Here is a 19,401-nt window from a genome sequence, read left to right on the forward strand (position 1 = left end):
AGATGCTTCCAGACCTGCTGGGTTTATCCAGCATTTTCTGTTTTCATTTTTGGTATGAGGATATGTGACTCCAATCCACAACAACATAGCTGACTTTGAAGTGGCCTAGCAAGTGACTCACTTGCATCAAACTGTTACATCTAAACCAGTGGTTTACAAAGTAATTGGAGAAGAATTGGCCCATCCATAGAACATAGAACACACAGTGCAGAAGGAGGCCATTCAGTCTATCGACCCACTTAAGCCCTCACTTCCATCCTATCCCCGTAACCCAATAATCCCTCCTAACCTTTTCTGGTCACTAAGGGCAATTTATCATGGCCAATCCACCTAACCTGCACATCTTTGGACTGTGGGAGGAAACCGGAGCACCCGGAGGAAACCCACGCAGACACGGGGAGAACGTGCAGACTCCGCACAGACAGTGACCCAGCAGGGAATCGAACCTGGTACCCTGGCGCTGTGAAACCACAGTGCTATTCACTTGTGCTACAGTGCTGCCCCTAAATATTTAAGCCACCCAAGTATGGATAGCAACTATCAGCCTTGCCAGCAAGACCCACACTCTGGGTATATTCTTTCAATTACTTTATCATTAATGTCTATAAATTTGATGAAGGATTCTTAAATATTCTAAACTAGTGAAAAAGGCTCCAATTTCTCAAACATATTCGGCGGGATTCTCAGTTTCTGAGACTGAGGGCTGGATTCTCCGATTCTGCGGCTATGTCCACAACATCCGTCTGGTCTGCCAAAATCTGCCCCCCTGTAACCTCTCTCGCCACCCCCATACCAGCCCCACCAGTCCCCCCAGCCCCTGCCGAAGTCCCCTCGGCCAGCGGAATGGCTCCCCCCCCCCCCCCCCCCCCCCCCGACTGTGGTGGCGCTGGACACAGTCTGCAGCCGCCACGCGAGGTCCCCGAAAGGTGAGAGGATACGTGTTCCACGCCGTCGGGTTCTTGGCCCATCGGGGGCGGAGCTTCGGGGGAGGGCCTCAGGTGACGTCCTGAGGCCGTTCCAACGGCGTGCGGTGTACTCCTTGAGTATGCCGTTTTTGAGGGGGCGGAGCATCGGAAAACGGCGCCGCCCCAGATTTCGGCGTAAAAATGGATTCTCCGGCCGATTGTCAAATGCGATGTTGGCGTCCCGATCGGACAATCCCGCCCTAAGTGTTGACGCCAATGCAGAATTTGTGGACTTTCACGACAGCAAAACTGGCTCCATGCCTGGACTGATTCCGTTACTGTTAAGGGGCTAGCACAATCGACTCCAATGAAAAACAGTGCGGGATTCACCGGGTCCATGACACTCGGGAGGCTGACAAGCTGCAGCCATGTATACACATAACAATCCCCACACACACATCCCAGCCAACCAGATGACACTGTTTGTGGTGGAGCCCACCCATCCCACTGATGGGTCTGCAGGAGCCAGAGGGCACCAAAGAGGGCCCTGCGGAGACACCTTAACGACCCGTAGCTCTAAGTTCACAGGGGGCAGTCAGTAGCATGCCCAGCTGCATGGCCGCCTTGCTGGCTGCAGCAATGGTGTTCCATGCCCATCCACCCCTACCCCACAGAGGGTGACCTTCTGGCCACCCTCTGCTCTTCCCCCTCCAGCCCTGGCAGAAGCCCTCCAGCCAGCGGCACAACTGTCAGCAAATGATGGCAATGTTGGACACTCTCCGTGCTCCCTCTCTCTCCCTCAGCAGCCACGACGCCGGTTTCACGATTTTTAAAAGCACAAGTGAACCGCACTGTCAGGAACTCAGCCCATCGGAGAAGGAGAATCGTGGAGGCCCCGGAGAATACCGGGTCAGGCCCACTGGTGATATGCAAACGGTGTCTACTGTACCTGTGTTATGCATTGACGCTGCTGTCGAGGTGACGGAGAATCGCGATTTGGTGTCAAATTGTGCCCACTGCGATTTTGGCATTAGACCCTATTCTCCGCCCAATCGCGTTCACGATTCTGGTGTCGGGACATGGAGATTCCCGCCCATTGTCCATCGTCCCTTAACATCTTAGTGAATCCTATGCTCGACATCACTTCCATTGCTGTTACATCCTTCCAATAATGAGGGCCTTAAAACCACACACAACATAACTATAGTTTAATATTGAACCGAATTTCGACTCTGACTCCGACCTCTCCGCTCTCAGTCACCAGCACCATTCTTGTGAAGTTCAACAGAGGCTGAAGGAAAAGCATCTTTCAGTTCGATACTTCACTGCCTTTCAGACTCAACACTGAGTTCAACAATTTTGGATCATTTCTGCCGCCATATTTTCAGCATTTTCAGTTCTTTGTGATGATTCTGTCATGTCTGGCCATGCCTCCTCCAGACGATCTTCTGTTTCTTTACTTGTCCCATTTCCATTTGCCTTGTACCATAATCCCTTTATTACTTAGGCCAAAATTACCCAGCTATTTCGACCAACGGAGTCTTCCGGTCCGGCTGGTGGGCACTCCCGCCACCCCTCAGCCCTGTTGTGGGTTCCCCAGACAGAGGGTGCAAGCAACTGGAAAAACTGTTAACAGCAGCAGGACTGGGAGATCCAACCACCAGCCATTGGCAGGCCGTCTCCGCCGCTGCAAAATACGCAGTGGGAGGGGCGGAAAATCCCACCCTAATTAATTTCTCCTTCCTTTCACCTCATCGCAGACTTTCTCTTTTGTGTTTTTCCGCCAGCAACAATACCCCACTTTCCCTGCCTCTGCATTGGCTTTAAACATGGTTCATTTCAAACCTTTTCTAGTTCTAACAAAACGTCCCTGCCGTTAACTCTGTTTCTATCTCTACAGTTGCACCCAGATCTGCTGAGAATTTCCAGCATTTTCTGGTTTTATTTCAATAATATTTCAGCGAGAGGACACCTCAGAGGGCAGTGAGGCTATATGGGTAGAGATCAGGAATAAGAAGGGTGCAGTCACAATGTTGGGGGTATACTACAGGCCTCCCAACAGCCAGCGGGAGATAGAGGAGCAGATAGGTAGACAGATTTTGGAAAAGAGTAAAAACAACAGGGTTGTGATGATGGGAGACTTCAACTTCCCCAATATTGACTGGGACTCACTTAGTGCCAGGGGCTTAGACGGGGCAGAGTTTGTAAGGAGCATCCAGGAGGGCTTCTTAAAACAATATGTAAACAGTCCAACTAGGGAAGGGGCGGTACTGGACCTGGTATTGGGGAATGAGCCCGGTCAGGTGGTAGATGTTTCAGTAGGGGAGCATTTCGGTAACAGTGACCACAATTCAGTAAGTTTTAAAGTACTGGTGGACAAGGATAAGAATGGTCCGAGGATGAATGTGCTAAATTGGGGGAAGGCTAATTATAACAATATTAGGCGGGAACTGAAGAACATAGATTGGGGGCGGATGTTTGAGGGCAAATCAACATCTGACATGTGGGAGGCTTTCAAGTGTCAGTTGAAAGGAATACAGGACAGGCATGTTCCTGTGAGGAAGAAAGATAAATACGGCAATTTTCGGGAACCTTGGATGACGAATGATATTGTAGGCCTCGTCAAAAAGAAAAAGGAGGCATTTGTCAGGGCTAAAAGGCTGGGAACAGACGAAGCCTGTGTGGCATATAAGGAAAGTAGGAAGGAACTTAAGCAAGGAGTCAGGAGGGCTAGAAGGGGTCATGAAAAGTCATTGGCAAATAGGGTTAAGGAAAATCCCAAGGCTTTTTACACTTACATAAAAAGCAAGAGGGTAGCCAGGGAAAGGGTTGGCCCACTGAAGGATAGGCAAGGGAATCTATGTGTGGAGCCAGAGGAAATGGGCGAGGTACTAAATGAATACTTTGCATCAGTATTCACCAAAGAGAAGGAATTGGTAGATGTTGAGTCTGGAGAAGGGGGTGTAGATAGCCTGGGTCACATTGTGATCCAAAAAGACGAGGTGTTGGGTGTCTTAAAAAATATTAAGGTAGATAAGTCCCCAGGGCCGGATGGGATCTACCCCAGAATACTGAAGGAGGCTGGAGAGGAAATTGCTGAGGCCTTGACAGAAATCTTTGGATCCTCGCTGTCTTCAGGGGATGTCCCGGAGGACTGGAGAATAGCCAATGTTGTTCCTCTGTTTAAGAAGGGTGGCAGGGATAATCCCGGGAACTACAGGCCGGTGAGCCTTACTTCAGTGGTAGGGAAATTACTGGAGAGAATTCTTCGAGACAGGATCTACTCCCATTTGGAAGCAAATGGACGTATTAGTGAGAGGCAGCACGGTTTTGTGAAGGGGAGGTCGTGTCTCACTAACTTGATAGAGTTTTTCGAGGAGGTCACTAAGATGATTGATGCAGGTAGGGCAGTAGATGTTGTCTATATGGACTTCAGTAAGGCCTTTGACAAGGTCCCTCATGGTAGACTAGTACAAAAGGTGAAGTCACACGGGATCAGGGGTGAACTGGCAAGGTGGATACAGAACTGGCTAGGCCATAGAAGGCAGAGGGTAGCAATGGAGGGATGCTTTTCTAATTGGAGGGCTGTGACCAGTGGTGTTCCACAGGGATCAGTGCTGGGACCTTTGCTCTTTGTAGTATATATAAATGATTTGGAGGAAAATGTAACTGGTCTGATTAGTAAGTTTGCAGATGACACAAAGGTTGGTGGAATTGCGGATAGCGATGAGGACTGTCTGAGGATACAGCAGGATTTAGATTGTCTGGAGACTTGGGCGGAGAGATGGCAGATGGAGTTTAACCTGGACAAATGTGAGGTAATGCATTTTGGAAGGGCTAATGCAGGTAGGGAATATACAGTGAATGGTAGAACCCTCAAGAGTATTGAAAGTCAAAGAGATCTAGGAGTACAGGTCCACAGATCACTGAAAGGGGCTACACAGGTGGAGAAGGTAGTCAAGAAGGCATACGGCATGCTTGCCTTCATTGGCCGGGGCATTGAGTATAAGAATTGGCAAGTCATGTTGCAGCTGTATAGAACCTTAGTTAGGCCACACTTGGAGTATAGTGTTCAATTCTGGTCGCCACACTACCAGAAGGATTTGGAGGCTTTAGAGAGGGTGCAGAAGAGATTTACCAAAATGTTGCCTGGTATGGAGGGCATAAGCTATGAGGAGCGATTGAATAAACTCGGTTTGTTCTCACTGGAACGAAGGAGGTTGAGGGGCGACCTGATAGAGGTATACAAAATTATGAGGGGCATAGACAGAGTGGATAGTCAGAGGCTTTTCCCCAGGGTAGAGGGGTCAATTACTAGGGGGCATAGGTTTAAGGTGAGAGGGGCAAAGTTTAGAGTAGATGTACGAGGCAAGTTTTTTACGCAGAGGGTAGTGGGTGCCTGGAACTCACTACCGGAGGAGGTAGTGGAGGCAGGGACGATAGGGACATTTAAGGGGCATCTTGACAAATATATGAATAGGATGGGAATAGAAGGATACGGACCCAGGAAGTGTAGAAGATTGTAGTTTAGTCGGGCAGTATGGTCGGCACGGGCTTGGAGGGCCGAAGGGCCTGTTCCTGTGCTGTACATTTCTTTGTTCTTTGTTTAATACTTCCTTACTTCTGTATTTGTCCAACTGGATGCAATTTTTAAAATTAAGAAGAATAGCTAATTTACAGGATGTGGGCATTGCTGGCAAGTCCAGCAGTTATTGCCCATCCCTAATTGCCCTTGGGAAGGTAATGGTGAGCTGTCTTCTTGCAACACTGCAGTCCCTGAGGTGCCATGAGGGAGGGAATTCCAGGATTTTGACCCAGCGACAGTGAAGGAACGACGATACATTTCCAAACCAGGATGGTGAGTGACTTGAAGGGGAACCTCCATGTGGTGGTGTTCCCAGGTATCTGCTTTCCTAGTTCTTACAGGGAGCAGTGACTGTGGGCTTGGAAAGTGCTGCCTAAGGAGCCTTGGTGAGTTCCGGCAGTGCATTTTGTAGATGGTACACACTGCTGTTACTGTTCATCGGTGCTGGAGGGAGTGAATGATTGTGGAAGGGGTAACAATCAAGCGGGGCTGCGTTGTCCTGGATGGCGTCAAGCTTCTTGAGTGTTGTTACATCCTTCTGATAATGAGGTCCATTCATTTGCAGTGTTGACTATCCGGCTGGTCCATCGATGTTCTCCTGTTATCTTTAACAATTCTTGTCACAATTTGTCACACTCAGTGCAATCATTCATATTTCAGTACTGTTAGCTCAATTCTGAAGCCCTTACCGGTTATGGTAAGTAAATAGGAGGAGCCCCAACATGAACTCGTGCTCTGTACCACATAACACATCATTTCATCCTAAGAAGCTTCCTTTTACCCCTTCCCTCTGCTTTCTGCACTTTTACCATCTGTACCATTGACCTTTGTCATAAATCTCTTGTGTGGTACCTTAGCAAGTATATTTTACAAATGGGATGTACTGCATGCATTGCAGGCATTTGATTTCCCTTGTCTATCCTCTGCTATTTTTGAAAGAATTCTATAATGTTGGTCAATTACAGTCTGCCTGCCCATTAGAAATTGTTATTGATTGCCCAAGTTAATGCACATACTTTAGAATCTCCGATAATATACATTCAATCCACAGGAATCCTGTTTGGAGCACTTCTCTATGTAAATCCTTATGTTCTAGTGCTATGGAATAGTCCCTTCTGAATACCACTATCCATCTGGAAGTTTCCTTCGTTCTTGAAACATTTATATTCAAAAATATTTCTCAATCTCATGCAGTTGCATTCACTTTTCATGTCTTGTTTCAATGTCATGATTCTCTGTTTTAAGCATTAATTCTCATTCCAGTTCCGTTTCTTACATCCTGGACATCGATTAAATATTTGTTCTGAGGTGGAAATGATGCATTAAGCAGGAGACAGGTTGTGAATGGCACTCAATTAGTTTGCAGACTGTTAATGCCCGAGTGCCAGTTCCCAACAGCTGTCCACTGGTAAGGGTGCCAAATAAGACAGTCCTTCTCACACTCACTTCACGCACCCATCAGTTTGTCAGCCGCCAAACAGACAGTCCTCACATACTCTAGTGGGTGCCTATCACAGTGGTGGGATTCTCCATCCAGCGATGCTGGAATCGCAATCGGGCAGAGAATCACACGTTAGCTGAAAATCCAGGTCAGCGGCAGACACCCAATGGAACATCATATACCAGTGCCTCGATAGCGGCGTGAATGTGCTCCACACTGTGAGCCGGCATGGGCATGCAAATTGTACTGTAACAGCCTTTAGAATATCATTCAGGGGCCCGACCCAGTATTCTCTGGCCTCCCGCGATGCTACGCCTCTGCCAGGAGGAAGTGATGACTGTGCGGTTCACTTGTGGTATTTAAAATCGTGAAACTGGCACGGTGGTCGATAAGAGAGAGAGAGGAGGTAAGCCAAGTTACCACAGGCGCAATGGTGGGCTGCCAGCTGTGCTGCTGGCCAGGGTTCGTCTGCCAGGGCCGGGGTGAGTGGCAGGGGGTGACCAGGAGATGAGCCGTGGTGTTGGGGTGTTCCCCTGGGACTGGTATGTCCGGGTACGGACCATATTGGCACAGCCTGCAAGGCAGCCATTTAGCTACGCACCCCACTGACTGCCCACTGTGGCCCGTAGATGTGCATACCCCAGCTGACACATCTACTGGATGCCACCCTGCTGATGGGGTATCACATGGCCCAACCATGGTTGACCTCACAGTAGACCCCACAGGGGCTGCAGAGCGTACCGCAGGCATGTGTAGCGCCAGCCACTGGTACTCCTGCTGGCAGGGATGGGTGGTGGGATTAGAGACCACCCAGTGCCAGGCACCGATGGGGCCAGGGGTGTGGTGTGGAGGGCAAAGTGCCAGGGGGAACAGGTGGGGTTGGGAATTGGGCGGCGGAGAGGGCGGGGTAGCCCATTGGACCTGGTTGGGCATGGGAGTACTCACCATGCTAACATGTCTGCCATTTACCCCCTGCAAACAATGGACTTTGGTATTGAATCATGAGCATTGGCATCTACCTAACCGCTGAACCCTAACAGTTGCACTGAGGCTGCATGAGCAGGAGCTGTTTGGGGTGGACCCTGTGGAACAGGACTCGTGTGTATCGACAGCGCCTATCGTACGAGTACCTGCTGGACCGAGCATACAGCCAACGACTGCAGCTGACTAGGGAGATCGTGAGACATCTCTGCTGTGTCATGGTCAATCTGGAGCCACAGGAGTATGGGGGAGGACACCTACTCCCGGTTTCCGTCAAGGTAATGATCGCCTTGAACTTTTTTTGCAACAGGGTCCTTTCAGACGCTGAGTGGAGACCTGTCTGGGATCTGCCAGACCTCCATGCACAGGCGCATCCGTACCGTTACGGAGCTTATCTGTGCCCGGAATATATATCCACCTGGATATGAAACGAGCCCACCAGGTTACACGGGCAGCTGGATTCGTCACCATTGCTGGGATGCCCAAGGTCCAGGAGGTGATTGACGGGATGCATGCACATGAGAAGGTGGTCTTCATGAACCGAAAGGGGTTCCACTCACTAAACGTATAGTTAGTGTGTAACCACCCGCTGCACATTCTCGAGGAATTAAGGGCTATGGAGAGAGAGCGGGTAAATGGAGTTGAAATCAGCCATGATTGAGTGGTGGAGTGTACTCGATGGGCCGAATGGCCTTACTTCCGCTCCTATGTCTTATGGTCTTATCATGCACATCTGCGCCCGATCGCCGGGCAGCATGCATGAGGCCTTCAACCTGGCACACTCAACATATCCGAGGCGCTCCCCCGGGTGAGGCATTGGCTCCTGGGTGACAGGGGTTATCCACTGCAGTCATGGCTGATGACACCTATCTGGGGGTCACAGACTAACGTGGCGAACCCCTATAACGATACCCATGCAGCGACCAGGTGCGTGATTGAGCGTTGCGTCAGCATGCTGACGATGTGGTTCAGGTGCCTGAACCGCCCTGGTGGGGCCCTCCAGTACACCCCTAGGAGGGTCTCCCACATCGTGGTGGCTTGCTACATCCTCCACAACATCGTGCAGCAGAGGGACAACATTTAGATTTAGATGTAATGTCACGTGTACCGAGGTACAGTGAAAAGTATTGTTCTGCTTACAGTCCAGTCAGATTGTACGATATATAAAAAACATAGGACATACAAAGTAAATACATCGACATAGATATCAGGTGAAGCATACGGAGTGTTGTGCTACTTAGTGGAGAAGATGCAGGAGAGATCAATTCAGTCCACACGAGAGTCATTCAGGAATCTGGTAGCAGTGGTGAAGAAGCTGTTTGTGAATCTGCCAGTCCATGTTCTCAGACTGTTGTACCTTTGGCCTGATGGAAGAGGTTGGGAGAGAGAGTAGCCCGAATGGGAGGGGTCTTTGATTGTGTTGTCCGCTTTCCATGGCAGTGGTAGATAGAGACAGAGTCAATGGATAGGAGGCGGGTTCGTGTAATGGACTGGGCTGTGTACGCGACTCTCTGTAGTGCTGGAGGATGAGCGCCAGGCCTCGTCCGATGAGCCCTGGGTGGGCAGGACATGTGCAGCCACAGGAGGCTGCACACTTTGTGTGCCAGGGCCGCAGCTGACGGGACATTTGATCATTTCCAAGTTCACCGATTTAAGGGGCCTGGTAACCAGTAGCTCGAACATCCCATCCCGTTCTGTCCCAACCCATCCCGTCCCAACCCCTGCATGTCTCCCGCACCCACGTCCCATTCACCGCCCCCCTGTCCCACCACCCCTCCGCACCTGCACCCCCTCCGTGCTTCCCAGCTGCCTCACTAGAGGGTGCTGGCCCTGGGTTGGCAGTATCAGCAGGTCTAGTCCACAGGATGGAGGATGACGACGACCTGCTCCGGATGAGCTCTGGTGTTCTGCCTCATTTGACGAGGTGTGACTCCTGCCCTCGGGTGCTCCTTTCCACCATCCGCCCGGGTGATCTCTGCATGTGAGCTGGCCATTCCATCTCACGGTCCCATCAAACCCCTGGAGTGGTGGGGGTGGGGACAAGGTCAGGGATGGGGAACAGCGTCCGAGGAGTGTATAGATGGGTACCGGGGCGGTGTGCAATGATGGCTCACTCACCGGGTAAGGCCCAACCATATGGCGCCCCTACATATCTGGCCCCGTCTCCCGCCACCTCCAAGGCAGACCCCGGAGGGTGGCCTCCGACTGACGAGGGTTCCTGGCCCATGTGGCCAATAGCTGCGCCACACACCTCTGACCTCTCACCAGTGCCCCTTCCCCCGGCACACCCTGTTCTCTCAGCTCAGCCCATTCCTCGCACCCTTCAGACAGAGGACTGAGGTAATTCTGGATGTCGGTGAACAAATGTTTATTGTGAAATAATCAAGTATTGTGCCCTAGTCCCTATTGCTAACCTATGTGTTTCACCTCTACCAACTTAACTGGTGTCTAGCTGTCTAAACTTACGTGCCCTAACTCTCTTTCTAGTGTGTCCACCAAGCGGCACATCAAAAGCAGAGGCAGTCTGCTGCGTATCTCACCCTATGATCAGGGTCCTCTTTGGAGGCTGTCTTCTGGAGCTTTAGAAGCTTTGTCATCACCTGGCCCTTCCAGTCCCGGAGGCCACTTTCGTCTCGACCAGGGTCTCAATGTTCACAGCCATGGAGCATAGGGACAGGGCCACCTCCCTCTGGAACTGTGCTATGTCTCCTGGGACTGTGCCACATCTGCTGGGAATGTGCCATGTCCTCTGATACTGTGCCACATCACTCAACGACCAGGCCAGGTCCCACTGTGACTGGCTCAGGTCAACCAGCACCAGGCCATTGCCCTCGATGCCCACAGCCATGCCCCGTTGTGACTGGGCCAAGCTCTAGAGTGCCGCTGCAATGTCCATGTTGCTCTTCTACATGGTTGGCTGTGACATGGCCGCCCTGTCTTGTGCCTCAGCACAAAGTGTTCCAGGCCTTAGACATTTTTACCCATGGACGATGTCTTCGCCCCAAGGCCTCCACCGCGGACGCCACTCATGCGGTGTTGGCCTGCATGGCACGAATTATCAGTATCTCCTCCTACTCTTGCAGGCAGTTGGACTCCTCCAACTGCACCGGCAGGCACTGGATGGTTGCTGACACCTCCTTATGTGGTCCCCAGCCCTGCGTCTGCATCTCCAGCATTGATGGGGTTGTCCTTGACAAACACGCCCAAAAGCGGACTTTAACTGTTGTCCGCTGAATCACACCCACTACCTTCTGAATAATTCTGAATCAACCATCGGTCCCAGAGCTAGCAACACGACATGCTAATCCACTATGCTTTCCTATCAGAGAGAGGAGACCTCCATCACATATGGCTTTGCCTGGCTGCAAACCTAGGCCAAGAGTCATTGAAGAACAGTGACAATAGCAATCCGTTATTATGCACATGAATTGTTTGGGAGTGGTCCAAGAGAGACAAATCTATGTTTTGAGTATTGTTCTTTATTGTTCTAAAATACAACTGCAGATCGAGGTAAAAATATAGCTAAGCTCCTAATTTGAAGTAGTGAGTAAATTAAGGTGACATTTGCTACTTATTGTTTAGATGCGTTCAGGATGGAGATGATGTTACAAAGGGTCTATTTATTGCTTATCGTTGGTTGCTCTCCGAAGGTGATGGTGGGCCTTCCTCATCGACCTTTATAGTTTTTGTGGTAACAGTACTTCCATGATGGTCTTTGGTAAAGAGATCCAAGAGATGATGGCATAGTGATAATGTTAGTGGACTACTAATCCAGAGGCCCAGTTTAATTCTCTGGGGACATGCTTTCAAATCCCACCATGGCAACTAGTGGAATTTGAATTCTATGAATAAAATGTGGAATATAAAAGTTAGTCCCAGTAATGGGATTGTTGGAGAAAAAATCCATCTGGTTCACTAATGCCTTTCCGTGAAGGATATCTGTCGCCCTTACCTAATCTGGTTTACGTGTAACTTCAGACCAACAGCAATGTGGCTGATTCATAACTGCCCTCTGAAAGCCTCTCATGTCAAGGATGAGCAACAAATGTCGGCCTTGCCACCAATGCCCAGATGCCATAATAGAATTAAACAAAAAAACAGAGTCCAAGGAGTCAGGCAACTGTTAAGATGCTTTAAATGGGTATTCATTGGAACGTAACCATGCCCGAACAGACCTTTGTTTTCTTGGTTTACAAGAGGGGTATAATCGTCCCAATATTCCCCGTCTATACTGACAAAAAAAAGACCATTTGGCTGAAGCACCATTGACCCTCGATAACTGTGAAGATGCAATCCTGCAAGAGTCAACAATATCAGAAGAACAGAAGGGGAAAAAAGAGAGGAATTGCAAGAATGGTTTCATTAAATTTAAAATACTGACATGTTTAATGATCTTTTTCACTGATGCAATTTTTTAAGGAGCTGGCTGTGGCTCAGTCTGGCTGAGGTTCACTGGAGTGCTCATTAGGAATCACACATCAAAACCCGACTCCAAAGAAGATGTTCAATTTACAGGTTGTTGTACAACACATCCAGATATCACATCGACCCACCCTCTGTGTTTTTGATCTTCTAAAAGCAATCTTTTCTGTTACGAAGCTGTAATCTTTGATTGGTTTGGCTAATTTTGGACACCACCTCAAAGGGGACAATTTTTTATTTAATTTGCCTGAGAAATTACAGGGATAATTATAACCCCCAAAAAAGGGTGGTTGAGGGGAAGTGAAATAGAACTATGAAGACCCAGGAGGCCCTTGTAGGTAAATAAACGTGGGTTTATTGCAGACATAGTAAACGTCCTCCACGGCGGCTTTTACACACAGTCAGACCCCGTCGGGACTATCAGAATGCCAGTCCCTGTCTAGGCCGGTTTTTAATGACTTCCAGCTGGGCGGACCTCCGCCCACTAACGGGGAAGCTCGTATTCCACGAGACCCATGAGGGGATCGATTAGGGTATCCTCGTGGTCCTTGTGAGTAAGTAATTTTCTTCATAGGACAGCTTATGGGTCAGGTTGAATAGTGCAACTACCCTTCCCTTACCACCCCCCAAAGCGTACTTGATTTTGTAACATATCCCTCCTGTGCATTGAACCCCCATCCCTCCCCTATCCGCACCCAGCCTCCCCACCTCACGTATCAAAAGACCCACCAGAGGTTGAACTACCCACAGCACTGGGGTTGATCTGATTTTTGCGGGGGGTGAAGGGGGCAGTGAATACTCCACTTGCGACTGTAGGTTGAATATCTTGGAATTGAACCCTCACTGACCATGGACCCTCAACCTAGTAACCTGCCACTCCCCCAGGATTCAGGAATCGCCACTGCCTCTCGGAGTCAGACACTTACTGGGACTGGATCTTCAGCCCAGGTTGCAGAGCACCACCCGGGTTTGGAAATCATCCCTCTGGATTGAATCCACCCCCCCCCCCCCCCCCCCCCCCCCCCCCATCGATAAGACCAACATTGCCGCCAAGCCCCAATGTAATTGGTGATCAAATCCTCTCCTGCCAGCCACACTTGCACCAGCCAATAGCAGGTACATTACCAGCCGCCTCATCCCGATGGGTTCCCACCCAACATGGTGCCAAGCCACTCATTCCGGCTGCCGTCTGCGGGCGAGATGCCTGGGGTGAAATAGTACTGTGGTATGAAGTTAAAATTGCGGGGATTCACAGACTCTGTTTTATCGAACAAATTGTCTCCATTCCCACTTCCTGCTTACAAAACCTATCTCTGTTAGTATTGAGGCTTATGTATAAGCAGTTTTTTCAATCATGAAAGTCCTCCCAACCTAACCTGTCATGTCCTCACCCAGTGTCTCCAGCAAGATTCACTAGGAAGTGATTAGTGTTGTAGAAATGTCATAGTGTTTTAATTAATAATAATCTTTATTGTCACAAGCAGGCTTACATTAACACTGCAATGAAGTTACTGTGAAAAGCCCCTAGTCGCCACATTCCGGCACCTGTTCGGGTACACAGAGGGAGAACTCAGAATGTCCAAATTACCTAACAAGCCCGTCTTTGTGGGAATTGTGGGAGGAAACTGGAGCACCAGGAGGAAATCCACGCAGACACTGGGAGAACGTACAGACTCCGCACAGACAGTGACCCAAGCCGGGAACCTGGGACCCTGGCGCTGTGAAGCAACAGTGCTAACCACTGTGCTACCCGGCCGCCCCTCCTCCAATCCCACCTTCCACAGTACTTTAGCTATGGCCTAACGTGCGTTTCATACAGCTCCATCATAATCTCCCTGCTCTTATATTCTATGCCTCAGTTAATAAAGGCAAGTATCCCATAAGCCTTCTTAACCACCATATCTGCCTGAACTTCTGCCTTCAGGGATCTTTGGACATGCACCCAAGTTCCCCCTGGTCCTCTGTATTTCCTAGAATCCTTCCATTCACCGTATACTCCTTTGCCTTCGTAATCCTCCCGAAATGCATCACATCACACTTTTCAGGGTTAAATTTCATTTGCCACTGTTTAGCCCATCTGACTTGTCTGTCTATATCATTCTGTAATCTGAGGCTTTTCTCCTCGCTATTTACCACACCACCAATTTTCATGTCATATCGAACTTACTGATCATACCCACCCTCCCACATTCACAGCTAGATTATTAACATACACTACAAACAGCAAGGGTCCCAATGGTACACCACTGGACACAGGCTTCCATCACTAAAACATGCTTCGACCATCACCCTCTGCCTCCTGCCACAAAGCCAACTTGGGATCCAATTTGCCCTGGGGCCCATGGGCTCTTTACCTCCATGATAAATCTCCCATGTGATGTGTTGGCTGTTCTGGATCACAAACAGGTCACCAACACAGGAAGTGGTGCAACTCCATTTTATTATAAGGTTAACTATATTAACATTCTTGAACTGTGGGTAAATGCAATACCAGCTTTAACTGTTGGCCCTTGCCTCGTCCTAACCAGGTGATGCACTCAACACATGGTGAATGTATGTGTTGCAGGCTGTGAGCTCTGTGCTCCGAGCTGGCTGCTACTAGAATGAGCGGGAACTCTCCTGTCCCCTGTCTTTATAGTGCGTGTGCACTCACTGGTGATTGGCTGCGGTGTTGTGTATGCTGATTGGTCCCACTGCATGTCCATCAGTGTGTGGTACTGAAGTCCATGTCGACTACAGCAACTGCACTGCTCTCATCTACAGACATGGACACCTACTCAAGAAGTTCAATCAAATTTGTCAGACATGATCACCCCTGGTCTTGCACATATAGAGTTAATGTGGGACTGAAAACAGTACAGTGATGTAAGGGGGCACATGACCCCGACCCAGGGTCAGTGTGTTGTCGGCCAGAGACACGTTAAGATTTAGATGTGGGGCTAGCTCCTTACCTTTCCTGTTTATTTGCATATAGTTGCAAGCAGTTAATACAGATTTGCTGTTAACATACAGAAGATTATGAAGACTTCTTTAACAGACAGGTTCTGCAATCAACACATCCCAACAATTAGGAGGGGGAACCCTGACTCGTTTTACCCCTTCTTGCTTCTAGGGTGTTGAAGGTAATGGAACCATCCCAACAGGCGACCCAAAATGCCTTAAATTAGCACAGGCTGGTTTAAACCTCTCTAGGTTCCTAGGCTGGGATTTCTCGTTTTCTACCATTGTCACAAGAGGCACAGGAAAACTTGTGGAGCTGTTAAAAGTCAATGACTCTCCAAATGTTACCATCCGGCCTGCGACAATGCGGGCTGGTGGCAAGGCTGGAAAATCCCAGCCCCAGTCTGCATTACTCAGCAGCTTCTGTGCCTCGAGGAGGTGACTATAGTGTCTGCGTACTTACTTCCCGTAGCATTAGGATCTTGAGATTGATAAGTGAAATTCTGCAAAACCCTAAATTTCATTGTTCATTGTTATTTGACGAAGTTGAGATCGAAAGCTGCCTGCGTCATTTACTGTATTCGCAATAAGCAGTTGGACTGAATTCTGGAGCAGACTGACAGTTATCACCTTTCTTTTTTAAAATTCTGTTTCAAAGTATCAAAATATTTGACAACGCCATGCAGCCCATCAGGTCTGTTTTCCACTTCTGGCACACACAGAAATTGGCATTAAAATATGATAAAAGCTCTCGCAAGATTGTTTAGTAGCTTCAGCACAGTTGCCCATAAAAATTGACTTATTAGCGCATCAGCCAAGCTTATGAATATTAGTTAAGTGCTTGTCAAGGGATCCTAATGCTGAATGGTGCTGTTATGTGTGAAGTGTAATATATCCCCAACTTGTGCTCATTGCTCCCGAACAAAGTTAGAATGAATAGACTAAAAGGTCCAGCCTGTGGGAGAGAGTGGGGGCGGGGGGTGGAAGTAAAGTAGACTTGTATTGATATAGGGGAATGAATGCTCTGGTTGAGAGCCTAAGTGCTTACGCCGGGACTGAATAACAAATGTTCTATGTTGGCAAAAGCGGTGTCGGTCCCGGAGTAATTCAGGACTCATTAATGGTCCAGCATTGGCGGCACGTGGGACTAGTGCAATCCCAATGCATGACGGCGGCTGATTTGCCGGGGTAGGGACTGGCACTCGAGAGTTTGACAAGCTGCAGTCGCATTTTAGCACTCCGCTCCCCGCACACGCTCATTCCAGCCAACAGGATGGCACCCCGAAGAGTGGCACTCCATTGTCTGCTGCAGAGCTTGTGACCCTGCTGGACGCCATGGAGGAGAGACGGGGCACCTTGTTCCCCAGGGTTGGAAGGCGGCTTCCACCCTTGAACGTCAACCGGGCCTGGGCGCAGGTGGCACAAGACTGCAAATACCGTGGGCCCCACCACCAGGACCGGCCAGCTGTGTGACAAGAAACTGCTCGACCTCCTCAGCTAGGGTGAGTAACCAACCTTGCGCGCCTGGCAGCAGCCCCATCCCACAACCCCCACAAACATAGCGGCCCTCAGCCCTCTCCAGGCGGACCGCTAGACAGCGCTGGGAGTGGGTGGGCCACCACCACCACTGTGCTCCTGGCACCAACTCACGTCCCACACACAGGTAGCCACACCCCCTCCCCCAGAGGGTGCTCAAACTCCACCCACTGGCAGGCCGCCCACACCCCACCAGGTGCCAACAACCATATTGCCCGCACACACAGGCCACCAGCCCCTGTGCCTCACACTGCCTTATCTGTGCCCAGGATGAGGCAGCCCACAACCCCACAGAGAGACAGCAGATTGGAGGGGCCCGCCGAACCTGTGACCCCCTCAACGCCGCTGAGTGGAGTGCGTTGGACCTGGTCGATGGTGCCGGAGAGCGGGCAGCACCGAGGCAGAGGTCAGCACCAGGGAAGCAAGTGAGTCCCTGATGGATTGCAATGTCCCCATGGTACATGCTGGCATCGCGAGCCCCAGCTGTCGTCCTGTGACATCCTGGAGGACACGTCCAGGACAACACCAACTCCGCATCACAGTTGTCACCAACACCATCCCAGAGAACTCACCTCGGCTGGTTATGTTAATGAGGAGGTACCTAGGGCCTATCCGGTGTGCACCATACAGCTGCTCCGGTACACCAGATGGAAGTGGGAACCCACAAAGGGGCGGTCAGTCAGAGGGCAGCCCAACACCAAGGACTAGCTACCATCCAAAAGGATCTCGGGCTTCTGGAAATGGCGGTCCCATTGATGCTGGAGATGCAGAGGCAGAGCCGGGGACTACATGAGAGGTTGTCCCCAACCATCCAGCGCTTAAAGATGCAGTTGGAAGAGTCCAACTGCCTGCAGGGGCAGGAGGCGGTACCGACAATGCATGCCATCCAGGCCAACATAGCACGGATGACGTCCACGGTGGAGGCCTTGAAGGCGAAGGTATCGGCCAAGGGTGAAGATATCCAAGGCCTGGGGCACTCTGTGCGGGGGAGAGGCTGAGGCACACACAGGGCAGCCCTGTCACAGGCAGCCATGTAGCAGGCCATCTGGACATTGCTGTGGCACTCCAGAGCTGGGCCCAGTCACAGTGGGCTATGGCTGCGGGCATCAACAGCATTGGCATCACACTAGTTGATCTGAGCCAGTCACAGAGAGACTTGCCATGATCACTGAGTGACGTGGCACAGTCCCAGAAGAACGTGGCACAATCCCTGTGCACTATGGCCACAAGCATTGAGATCCTGGTCAAGCCGAGAGCGAGCCTCCAGAACAGGGGGTTGGATAGGGTGGACAGTGAGAGCCTTCTCCCGCGGATGGAAATGGCTGGCATGAGGGGACATAGCTTTAAACTGAGGGGTAATAGATATAGGACAGAGGTCAGAGGTAGGTTCTCTACGCAAAGAGTGGTGAGGCCGTGGAATGCCCTACCTGCAACAGTAGTGAACTCGCCAACATTGAGGGCATTTAAAAGTTTATTGGATAAGCATATGGATGATAATGGCATAGTGTAGGCTAGATGGCTTTTGTTTCGGTGCAACATCGTGGGCCGAAGGGCCTGTACTGCGCTGTATCGTTCTATGTTCTATTAACTGGCAGCGCTGGGTTGCTGGGAGCTCTACTCCACCACATCCCTGTCCCCAGGAGTAGCCTGGGGGCTATCTGGCACCCCGATGGTGGTGGAGGTGTTGGGGCCAGTACCGGTCACTCCCGCAGGCGTATCCATGCAGCCGGTGTCGCTCTGCGCAATCACAGGCCACGGTGGGCAGTCAGTGGGGTGCACAGCGAGATGGCTGTCTTGCAGGTTGAGGCAACGGCGGCCTGTTCCTGGATTCCCAGTCCCAAGGGGGTGGTGGTCACCCTGACCCCCATAGCCCAACCCTGATCACCCCTCGCTACTTCCCTTGGCCCTGGCAGGCACTCCCCCACCCAGTGGTCGCACTGGCAGCCCACGGTTGTGCCTTTGGGAACATGTCCTACCTCCTCTCTCTCCCTCAGCAGCCACAGTGCCTGCTTAATGATTTTATATCCCACAAGTGAATCTCGCCGTCGGTAATTCCTCCTGGCGGAGGCGGAGCATCGTTGAAGGCCAGGGGAATACCGGGGTGAGCCCTTTTATAATATGTCAAATGGCATTTACTGTACAATTTTCATGGCCACGTTGACATGCACCGTAGAACGCGTTCACGCCGCTGTCGAGGGGCGGGAGCATGGCATTCAGATTTGCACCTACCGCCCACCACGATTTTCAGCTGACGCGCGATTATCCACCCAATCGTGTTTCCCAATTCCAGCGTCAGCCGAAGAAGAATCCCACCCAGGGCCTTTCACAACCTCAGGAGACTCCAAAACATTTCACAGCCAATGAAGTATTTTTGAAGCCCAGTTGTAATGTAAGAAACATGGCAGTCAAGTTGAGCACTGCAAGCTCCCAACAACAGCCTTATTATGACCAGAGCATATTTTTTTTGTGATGTTGACTACAGGATAAATGTTAACCAGGACACCGGGATTGGTTCCCTGTTTTTTTTGAAAGTAGTGTCATAGGATTGATCACCTACCCCTGACTAGGCCCCAGTTCCATCCAGGAGACCA

The sequence above is a fragment of the Scyliorhinus torazame genome, chromosome 18 (assembly GCF_047496885.1).
Source record: "Scyliorhinus torazame isolate Kashiwa2021f chromosome 18, sScyTor2.1, whole genome shotgun sequence".
Taxonomy (NCBI): domain Eukaryota; kingdom Metazoa; phylum Chordata; class Chondrichthyes; order Carcharhiniformes; family Scyliorhinidae; genus Scyliorhinus; species Scyliorhinus torazame.